The sequence below is a fragment of the Parasteatoda tepidariorum genome, chromosome X1 (assembly GCF_043381705.1).
Source record: "Parasteatoda tepidariorum isolate YZ-2023 chromosome X1, CAS_Ptep_4.0, whole genome shotgun sequence".
Taxonomy (NCBI): Eukaryota; Metazoa; Arthropoda; class Arachnida; order Araneae; family Theridiidae; genus Parasteatoda; species Parasteatoda tepidariorum.
The window spans coordinates 3,643,445-3,654,179 of NC_092214.1; the positions used below are offsets into that span (position 1 = coordinate 3,643,445).

The following is a 10,735-nucleotide window of genomic DNA, read 5'->3' on the forward strand; positions in this document are numbered from 1 at the left end:
ATTTAAAAAAAATTCGAAAAAAAGTATTAAGTCGATAAAATTTTAGATTTTAAAGAAATGGTCTTGAGTGGTTCTCAAATTGGCAAAAAAATAGAAAGGTCCAAGACAACAGTGAATAGTCGTCTCAAGAATTCTGATAGCTATGGCAGTAAACAACGTATTAGAAGGAGAGTAAAAATTATCAAAGCAAGGAAGACGAATCTGGAAGCTTGCTCGTCACAGAAAGATGTCATCGGCACGAATTAAAAATTAAATGCAATTAGCATGCAAAAGCCGCTCGGTTTAAGTACAGTTCGTTCACCAGGAGTTGGCACTTGGCTCCACCTCCTCGGATGCAGAGTCCATTTCAGCGTGGGAGTAAGAGAAGAAACGTCTCCGCGCTAGAAAATGAGACAACCCTTAATGCGCGCCAAGCACAATCAGTGAATACTTTTCCAGTCCCTTACTTTGCTTTATCATCTGCTATTATACCTTTCGTTACTCAAGCTAATTAAATATATTTTAAATATGAAAACTGGGGTTTTCCCAATTTGCCTCAAAAAGGACAAACTATTCACTCAAAAGAGAGAAACATCATCAAATTTATAAAATATTTAATGTTAAAAAAAATGCACATAAAGATTGCAAAATAAATATTTTTGTCATACGATCGCCAAATAGCAACCTTGTTCGAAATTTTTCACATCCTTCTCCAAAAATAGCGAAATAGTATCGTCGGATACCACGCATAAATGCACATAAAGATTGCGAACTAAATATTTTTGTCATACGATCGCCAAATAGCTGCCTTGTTCAGGATTTTTTCACATCCTTCTCCCAAAAATAGCGAAATAGTATCGTCGGATACCACGTTATGAAAGCGGAGCCAAGAGACAACTCATGGGGAACGAACTATAATAATCCAAACATTCTATTTAAAAATATTAAAAGAAAACTGCGCTTACTAAATTACACGAAGATGCTCGTTTAGCATTTGCAAAGAAACCTCTTAAAAAGGTACGAATTGGGATGATGTTCTCTTTTCCGATGAAACGAAGTTTAATTATATAGACCAGATGGCTGCCAATATTTTTGGTACGACTTACGAACTGATTTTGGTACGACTTCCAAACGTCAATTTGGTGGTGGATCCGTTATGGTTTAAACCGCTTTTGCAATAATCGGTACAACTCCAATGAAGTTTACACAAACTAAAATTAATTCAATTATGAATCAAAATATATTCGGAGATAAGTAATTGCATTTTGCTCCCCTTGTTACATTGACTACAATAGGACATGCGGCAGTCCATACTTCATACTCAACTAACTTTTTGATGAAAGCAAATTAAGCTAAACCACTTGAGTGGCCAGCTCGTATCTCAGATCTGAGTCTGCTCGAAGACTTTTGGGGCATTTTAGTAAAAATTAAGCTAATATAAAAGGGCTTGTATAAAATTAAGCTAACTTTTGAACCAAATCAATGATTTTTATTTAGAACTGTTTATTTGAGTGAAGTTTATTTAAATTTATTAACTGAACCTTAAAAAAAAGCATGGCTCATTCGATTATTTAACCTGCGTTTAAACTCCTGGATTAACTAGCCTTCGTGGAAAACGCTTCAATGGAACTCGCCATCATTTGCGTTACATAGTGAGGAAAACCGCCCACGGATAACCCGATGGCAAGAGGATTCAACCCCAAGAACAGTCTGCTATTGAGCATATTACATCTGTGCCGGAAGCAGAAATCGCTGGGAATCAAATCTACTACAACACCCGACTGGGTGGCAAGAACTCTATTCCCCGAGCCACTGCGACCCTCATAATTCAAGTGAATAAGCCAGCTGTTGAAGGTAGGAAACGTGCAAAAAAAGTTTTGTCAAAAAAGAGTTTTTGAGAAGTTGATAAACACAATTTGAAAATCTGCTTCAAAACGTAGCGTTAGTAGGAAATCATTAGCTCACGATAGCTAATCACTTAAACAAAATTTAAGGCAAAAGTGAGTTTATCTGATTTTTAACCTAGATAACATAATCTTTAATTTTGTCTTCAAGCATTAGTCCATTACAAAAAATGGTTATCCCTCGTGTTAGAAAAGTGATTGTGACCAAAACAAATGTAAACGTTTTAATAAAAATTAATAGATTAAATCTTTCCTCCTTCACATTGACTTATTTCAGATATTTTTTACCAACGATAAACAACCTGCCCAAAATAATTTCGGCTAAAATTATTTTTTCTTAAACTTTAACAAATCTAAGCTAGTTTTAAGTACAATCTCAGATATTAAAACTGATTCCTTAGTCTAGTTAAAAAATTCGTTAGCTCACTCGACCATTTCCTTAGCCCAATTTCAAAAACAAAGTTATCACCAAGATTAAATTTTGCTAATTTTTAACCAAAAAACCAGAAGTTTGAATTTCCTCTCCATTCATTAATCCATGCCAAGAAATCATTCACCCATCAAAAAAACTCGTTAAAAAATTTGTGGGTAGCAGAAAATTTAGTAAATTTTTTACCTACAAGCCAAAAAATTACAACACACAAGCATTAATCCATATTACGACACCATTATCCCAATGCGCAACGATGAATTTTTCCTAATTTTTTTTAGTTTGAACTTTTCCTCAAAATGTTGTCCCGCAGTGGACTGATCGTAAAGACACGGTTCCCAGTAGAACACCAAAGTCGAGCATCACTGGTGGGTGCGCGGTATAGGGTGGTAAGCGGGTGGGTGACCAATTTAATCAGCCTGCGTAGGGATCGAGGATGTGCGGATATCGGTCCTCGTTAAACTGTTCTACCGTAAAGTATTCGACTTCACGCGCAGGTCGTTGGGCAACCAAAGCAGGGGAGCCATCTCCTCTGCAGAGGATCAAAATTGTGATGGCATGTCCTCGGATCATCCTCAGGAATGTTTCCCAGACCTTCGCCAATAGCCCATCGTGCAGCTCTAGTGCGACGTAAAAAAAAGTACCTACCTCAAAAAGTTTTCTTCTCAACCAAAAACTTTCATTACTTCACCCGTACATAAAAAGTAATAGATGAAACAAGCTGTCAATTTTTAAGCAAAAACTGATAAAAACTTATTCTCTATTAATCAAGGTAAGTTCTACTTACCCCGTTCTCCAGGACTGCCACTGTAGGTAATAAATATCAATTTGCTCAGTCATAAAAGACTCTAACTTGTTTTATAGACAATCACTTTAATAATAACGGAATTAGAAAACACAAGCAAAATGGATTAACAATTAAATTTCAATCATTTACGGAGCTAAAAATGCGCTTGCTCTCAGATCGAGATATTAACATCAACTTCTATTGAAGAATGGCGCTGCAGTCGCACCAAAACAACATGCGCAGGAGAGCTATTGCGAGAATTCGCAGCACAAGCTATGCATAATTTTTCACTATAAATTCACAAGTTCTAAGTACGCCTTCAAATGATTTAGAAAATCTTCAGCGCAACAAAGCAAACAATCGTTGCTCATTTTCAAACATTCGAGTAAGTAGTTGGAAAAAAATCATAACTCTTTTGACAATAGTTTCGATTTAAATAACTGTAGTAATAGGTTATGAAAAGATATTAAAAATGTACTTTTTGTTACAGGGTCTGTCACAAGAGGAGTCAAATCTGTGGAAGAGTTTGATACGTTAACAACACAAATGAAAATTTAACAAGAAGTGGTCAGAAAAGACTGTAGTATCATATGCAAAATTAATGGTTTACTACATGCAATCACTCATTTTTACTTATGCAATTAGGAAGTGACTTAAGGTCTGTTGATTTTATTCATGTCCATCCATGTTCCAAGAATGCTTAGATCAGGTCCTGGACATCCTACAGCTCCACTTGTCCATCATACTTCTCACTTCGCAGCAGTCTGTCAGAGGCACCCATACAATTATAGATAAGAGCTGAAGAAGAAAGGACAGATTCAAGAGCAAGGTGAAAAAGTATTTTCCCTGTTGACAAATTTCAAACAATTAATATGGCAGCATCGTAACCTGACCAATGCATTTCGGGAAAGTGATCATATTGGTTTTATGTTCGCTGAAATTTAGTTTGTGTGGCTTGGCCCAGGCTCTAAGTTCATTGAGAATGCGATTGGTAATTGATCAAATCGATATAAAGTAAAGTGCTTAGTTAAAAGAAGATTGTCTGCAAAAGCGATAATTATTCTGAGAATTAAAATCCCTAAAAGAAGTAAAGTTGATAGTTAAAAGCCGATGAAAAACTGTGTATACCAGGACCAACCAGAGTATCGGAACAAACGACGGGCCCTGCGGAACTCCCATATAAATAATCTTTCTGGTGATTGTCTATCTTCCACAAAGTTGAAAATAAAAGTATATTGTGTGGAAGCTCAATCTTATTCAGTTCGATTTAGAGAATTGCCCAGTTAAGGCGTAATTAAAGGCATTCTTAATGCCCAGAGCCACCCCAATTGTGTGCTTATTTTCCTGCTCGGATGATGTAACAAAGTCTACTAAGCATTGGAGTGTGCTATCCGTCCTCTCCCGGATCAATTAACTTGTAGATTCGAGATAATAGACTAGTCTCTTGGCAAGCAATTTGTCGAGAATCTTGCCCCAGACCAAGAGAAGGGAGATGAGCCTGCAGCATTCAGGCAATCTTGGATCTATCTTTAATTTACCAATAAGGGCGACCATAAATTTTCCATTATTTTTTGAAAAGTTCCCACTTTCAGTCATTTATTGAAGAACTCCAGGTGCCAATGACGATTGATATAGAAGATATCTCCGAAAATTTCCACCCGGCGCCTTACCTGATTATAGAGCTCTGACGATAGCATAGAGTTAATCTATTGTGAGTGGAGGATCATTATTGCCAAGTTTCCTCACCGGTACATATTTAAAAATCAACCTCCAGAAAATGATGTGACGTAATACTTTCAACAATGCCTCTAAACCTATTCGCAGTTGAACCAACCATCCTGCTTAGTTTGGACTTTGTCTCAAGCACTCTCCATTGACGATCTGATAAATAGAGAAGATAAGTCGATTTCAAACCGTCTTTGAAGAAATCTACCCGAATCATACTTTTAGAAAATTTTCTTTTACTGTTTTATACTCTATATGTTAGTGATATGATGCAAAAAAATGAACTGTATTAATATATAACAGTAATCTTATTATTGACTAGAAAAGGCTCAATGTTAAATCCCATTCCTCTTTAGGTTATATTTAATATGAATATGCTAAGCCAGTGATGTAATTAAAAGATTATTTCGTGTGTGTTTCATTTTTACAACCGAAAAATAACATTTTAATAGGAAATAATTGTTTTTATAATTGCTTTTATTAATTGCTGAATAGGAAAGTAATTGTTTTTTAGACGTATTTAATAAAGTTAGACCAGGGGTCTCCAACCTTTTTGTACCTAAGAGCAAATATCACAATATTGGTCGAATGGCGGGCACCATTTATTTTTTTAAGATAAATTTATAGTTGATAGACATGGGTAATAATACACACTACATACAATGCGCAAAAAATTTAATTTTAAAAATTAATTTAACTTAGGAATATAATTAGTATTAATATTCTTGTGTAAAATAAATGATTACTAAATTGCTTTTTCAAACCATACGAAGTATAAAAATTATTTATAAAATATATAAAATACAGTCAATGTGATCTTTGGCATTGCATTTCACTGGCCAGCGCTTCATAATTGGGAGAATGATGTGAAATTCCTGCTCGCAAGCAATCATCAAGGTATTCATCTGTAAGTCGGAATCTATATTTTGATTTTATGATATTTATTGTCGAAAGCAGTGATTCACACAAGTAAGTGGAACCAAAAAACGACTTTATTATATATGTTGCTCTTTTTAAGAATGAAATTCATTTCTGACAACTATATTCCAGAATTTCTCATCTGATATAATAGTTTTGAGGATAATGTCATTCTGAAGATCCAAAATTTCTATCTCCACTTCTCGCCTTACTTGAAGAAATTCTGAAATGTGTGTAGCTAGTGCGGTCACGTTTATTTGGTTGGTAAAAGGATTTACAAAATATGTAATCAAATATCTCGATGATATTAAACTGTTAAAAGCGCTTTTCAAATTGATCATGCACGGAAAATGCACAAGAGACTTCATTTTCAAATGTGATATCCACAAAACTAGAGCTCTGAATGAGTTTATAGCCCCTATCATTCTTGCTATATGTTTGTCCATTCCCTTCAGCTCTAAATTTTAATTATTTAATTTTTCTGTTATGTCCGTTGTGAAAGACAAATCTGTTAGCCAAAGAGGATTTCTTAGATCTAAAAATATTTGATTTATCTAGAAATCTATCAAGTACTTTACCTTTACTGAGCTAGCGTACTTATGTATGTACTTGCATAGCATTTTATGGGGAAATGGAAAACTGAAATATTTCATCACAAGCAGCGGGCATAGGGTTGGGGACCCCTGAGTTAGACTATATTGTTAAATTTAATTTAGAAAAAATTTGGTAAAGGGGACAGGTTATGGAGGAAAAGTATCTTCGCTAAAAGGAAGTGGTGCTCTGGAGTAAGACATGCAATTTCAGTAAGATAATGCTGAAAACAATAGTTAAAATTAGCAATGGTAAATATGTTATATTAAATAAATTCAAAGGGAAATATAGAAAAATACGTTATCTATGTAAAGTTATCGCATGCTAAATTTGCGTACAGCAAGTAAATGTCATTGCGTGCAAGGATAAACTGAGACATCAGTGTTTTGTAAACTGAAGCTTATTTAGCCTGGTTACCTTATATTTAAAAAAGCTAGGTTAATTACAACTCTCCGATTTTAGTAAATTTTAAAACCGATTAGTACTAAAATGTATTATTACAAATTCTTTAATAATTCTAAGACAGCTGAGGCAAAGGTCTTAGTTACAAAGAGAATTAATTTCACCAATATCTCATCAATTTTAATGTCACCAATATTGTAATTTACACTGTTACCCTTTTCAGAGACTGCCTAATTATCATAGTTTATCCCTGGTAACAAAAAGCAAATAGATTCCAGCAATGATTAAATTAGTAGTAGATTATGTAAACAATAAAGTAGACTGAGAAAACCTAACTAAGGAGTCTGGTAAAAATATAAAGGATTCGGTAATAATGAGATCTACTACCTTTGCCCTTGAATACTGATTATACTATCATGGTGCGTAGCGTTTTTTAAGGGTGCTTTTTATTGAGTGTTATTAAAAAGTGCTTAATTTACCCTTTTCGAAAATGAGATATTTTTTCTCCTTTACCATGTCGATTTTCGCCACGCAATGGCCAAAAGCGTGGTTTTCATATTTTTCTATTCAATGTTTTCACATTTCATTCAACCATAATCCATTTCGGCGCACCGTCGGTCCGTAGCGTATGAAAGCGACAATCATTTTACAAGTCTGATAAATTACTTGCGGGATTGCATATGCTGAGCTGAGTTCGGTGAGACTGTTGCTCTCTCGTGTGCAACTCTGTTGCATTTCGCAAGATATTCTCAATTTCAGGCTTCATTTTCCACCCTCTGATATCGAACCGAAGAACCTCTTGATCTTTTTATAATAGCTAATACAATCAAGAAAAAGAGTTCTTTGTCAGAAACTAGTTATCAAAGACTTTACATGACCGCGTTAAGAATTAATATTTAGTTAATGTATATAGAGCTAAAAAAATATTCTTTTAGTACCTAAAAAGTACTATCTTTTGTTGAAAGTTTTGGCTACGCTCCCTGATTGTAGGTTCAATAACCATTATAATTATTTGGGATAGAAAAATATTAGGTTTCAGTCAAGATTGGGTTCAAAAACTATTAAAATTGCAGCAAGTTAAGGTATCGATTAAAGCAATAGTATGAATTCCAGTTTTAAAAAGTCAGGTTGAAGACTACTCAAGTTACAGCAGGAATATATGTGATTAACTCTAGTAAGTTAAAATATTCACTAAGGCTGGTAGAGTTATATAAATTATAGCAGATTGATGTATCGATGGAAAGATAAATGATTTAATTAAGAAAAGGTTTGAAAACTGTTTTAATAATAGTTTATTAACCAACCAACTAAAAGACAACTCCACTATTTGTCAAAACAGACTGAATTTTAGTAACTGATTAATTTGTAGCAGGCTTGAATACCGATAGAAAAGTATGGGGTAAATGAAAAAGGTTTTATATTATTATTACAATACTCGAACTTATATCAAGAGAATTGTTTTCGTGCCCACTATATTTCTATCGTAACGAAATTCTGCTATAATTACATCAATGTTCAAATCAACTATTCTTCTCTCGGTGCTTGAATCTGCTATAACTTAATTTTTATAACCAATTACCAATTCGTTTAACCTGTACTCGAACCTATTAACTTTTCTTCGGTACCAAATCCCTCTACTATATGACCAAATTTTGAACCTTTTTTTAAAAAAAAAAATCTCGAACCACTCTCTTTTATCGGTACTGGGACCCACTGTAATTTGATCAGTTTTTTAAACTAGTTTCTGAACCAATACTCAAACTCGCCATCTTTTTATCGGTACTCGAATTGGCTATCATTAAAACAATTTTCGAATCCATTCTCGTTTGATCAAAACTTGTAACCGCCAACTTTCTGCGGATCCTCCAACTTGCAATTATTTTATCAGCTATCGAAATCTGTCCCTAAATCAGCACTCGAACTTGTCACTTCGAAATTGTCAAATCCACTATCTTTTTATCGGTATGCGAAACTACTATAATTTCATAAAAAATTTTTGAACCCATTTTTTATTGTTACTCAAACCCCCTAGCATTTGACACTTTTAGATCATATTTTTTTAAAATAGCTATTTGTAAAGTTTTTGTACCTATTTATTTTTTTATCACAACTAGACTGTTATTCGATGAGTTTTTATAACAGGTTTCTTTTTATACTAATAGTCTTTAATCGGTATTCGGCCTATTTATTGGAACAGTATCCAAAACCACTCTATTTTGATAATAAATACCTGATTCACAAATACCTGCCCTAACAAAATTTTTATCGGTACCCAAATCGGTTATCATTAAAATGATTTCGAACCCAATTTTTTTTTTACTAATTCCTAAACCCACTAGCATTTGAACAGTTTCCGAACTCATTATTTTTTAATCGAACTCGCTAACTGAAAAACTGTTTTCGATCGCAATTTATTTCGATCAAGACTTGAACTCTCCTGCTTTAGCTGCACTCTAATCTTCCATAATTTGATAAGTTTTATAACCCGGCTCTTTTTGATCAGTGTTCGAATCCGCTATTTTTTTTAAAATCTATACTCGAACCTGCTATTATTTGACCAGCTCTTAAAACCAGTCTTTTAATTAAGCATTTGAACTCACTATGTTTTTATCAGTTATTCGAACACGCATCAGTTTTAAAAAACAAGTTTATCAATCAACATTCAAACCCAATTTTCTTATTGTTACTCGAAACTACTATCTATCGGATTAGAACCTGCTACAATTTGAATAGTATTTTACCCGCTCTTAAAAAAAATACTCGAACGCACTACCTTTCTCTTGACACTTGACCCTGCTATAATTAATAATATGGTTATTTTTCGAAACTACTTTCTTTGATCAATAATCGAACCAGTGATAATTTAAAAACTAGCACAGACTGAAAAATACAGTAAACTCTCACTTATGCACCGGTGTAAGGGACCAAGAGAAAAAAGCGCAAAAGTGAAAGAGGCGCATAAGTGAAAAATTTCAAAATTCTAAAACGCAACGTAAATTGCACTGACAATATGAATAAATATGTTTCTAAAGATTAAATGTTAATATTCATACTGTTTTGGTATTTACTATAATTATACAGAGAAAAAATTAATCATACCTTAAGACAATTTATTTTCGTACAAAATAATCTTAATACATGTTTGTATTTATTTCTGCCGACCAGTGGCGTAGCTAGGTAACCAAGGGCCCTGGGACAAATTAAAAAATGGGGCCACACTGCTATTTAAACTGATTAGGTTTTATCAAATAAAAATGTAAAATATACAAATACATGAAAAATGCTAAGCTACTTAAGCTCTTTTTTGTGCACTGCAGGGCAGGTAATAAAAATATTAAACAGTAACAACATAAATTACAATTAATACTTGGTGTAGGTTTGGCTAATAAAACGAAATAGAGAAGATTCAAGGGTTTATTATATAAAGGTCGGGCCTACCAACTGACTAAATAACAATAATATTTACAATTTTTTCCTAGCTTCAGTTTTCGCAAAAGTATCAATGACTTCGTTTAAATCCAGGCTTGATGCGGTTTTGTTTTCAATTGCTATTAGCGATAAATGTCGGAGTCGAGTTTGGCCCATATTATTTCTTAAATAATTTTTTATTATTTTTAATTTGCTAAATGACCTTTCAGCTGCTGCAGAAGTGACAGGAATTGTAAAGAATAATAACATTGCTGTAAATACTTCCGTTAGGTCGCATTCTAGCACTCCATATTTGCTCATTATTTCTTTACATAATTGGTGAACAGTCCGTGCTTAAGTTAGTTGAGGTAAAACTAGGTGGTAAATATTAATAAATTGAAGTGAAAAACTAGGGCCTATTATATCTGAATATTTTCTTTGGAATTCGTCACACTTTTGTAATAAAGTTGCTTCATCAACATGTAATAAAAATGTTGGTGTTAGAAAATCGAATATATGACAGACTGCACTCATACCAATAAAACGTGTATCTAATTGAGATATTACTGTGTCTAGTACATTATTGAAAAT

General features: G+C 33.6%; 1 long non-coding RNA gene across 2 annotated transcripts in view; it reads left to right on the plus strand.

The window, feature by feature from the left end:
• LOC107441641 (uncharacterized) overlaps nucleotides 1–5,237 on the plus strand; it is a 52,848-nt gene extending 47,611 nt beyond the window's left edge. For both annotated transcript variants that reach the window (XR_011638226.1, XR_011638225.1), the window contains exon 8: nucleotides 3,591–5,237. This is a non-coding gene — a long non-coding RNA (uncharacterized lncRNA). The remainder of the gene's footprint in view (nucleotides 1–3,590) is intronic.
• Nucleotides 5,238–10,735: the final 5,498 nt, after the last annotated feature.